Consider the following 631-nt stretch of genomic DNA (forward strand, 5'->3'; position numbering starts at 1 on the left):
GCAAGACTTGAATAACAGTTCAATTCAATTACAAAAATTATATCAGAAATATTTAGAATGACTTAATATTAATAACAAATTAATTAATAATTAATTATACTTCCAAAATAATGGAATTTGTTTGTCCACAATTTGTTTAATTTTCTTATTAGAACTGAATAATGTTTTGGTACCAGAAATCTGGACTCCAGGAACAGTGCGAATATATTAGATATTGTGCGTTCCTCGATAGATTTATTTATTTCTTTGTTAATTAACACTAAATTTAATTTTAAAGTTCACTAAATATAGAAACTGGAGTACTAGGTCCTTCGCCCTGACGACGGAATAAGTTTTCTAACTAGATATTAAGACATAAACCACCGAGATCTATGCAATATTAATCAATGGCATAATTGCGAAAGCTAAACTTTTACATATAGATAACTAAATCCTTAGCAATATCAATTAAAACCATAATTTTAAGATCTGATTTGACATACACACACCACTGAGTTAGTTCCAATATCAACAATATCATCGCGACATCCATGATGGTTTAGTTGAAGAGAAGTAAGATCATAGGTAACTCTTTTTAAACGAGATCAATAACTACCACAGTTTTATATTTATATAAATTATTTTTATATAA

This window comes from Teleopsis dalmanni, chromosome 1 (assembly GCF_002237135.1).
Source record: "Teleopsis dalmanni isolate 2A chromosome 1, ASM223713v2, whole genome shotgun sequence".
In the NCBI taxonomy this organism is placed as follows: Eukaryota; Metazoa; Arthropoda; class Insecta; order Diptera; family Diopsidae; genus Teleopsis; species Teleopsis dalmanni.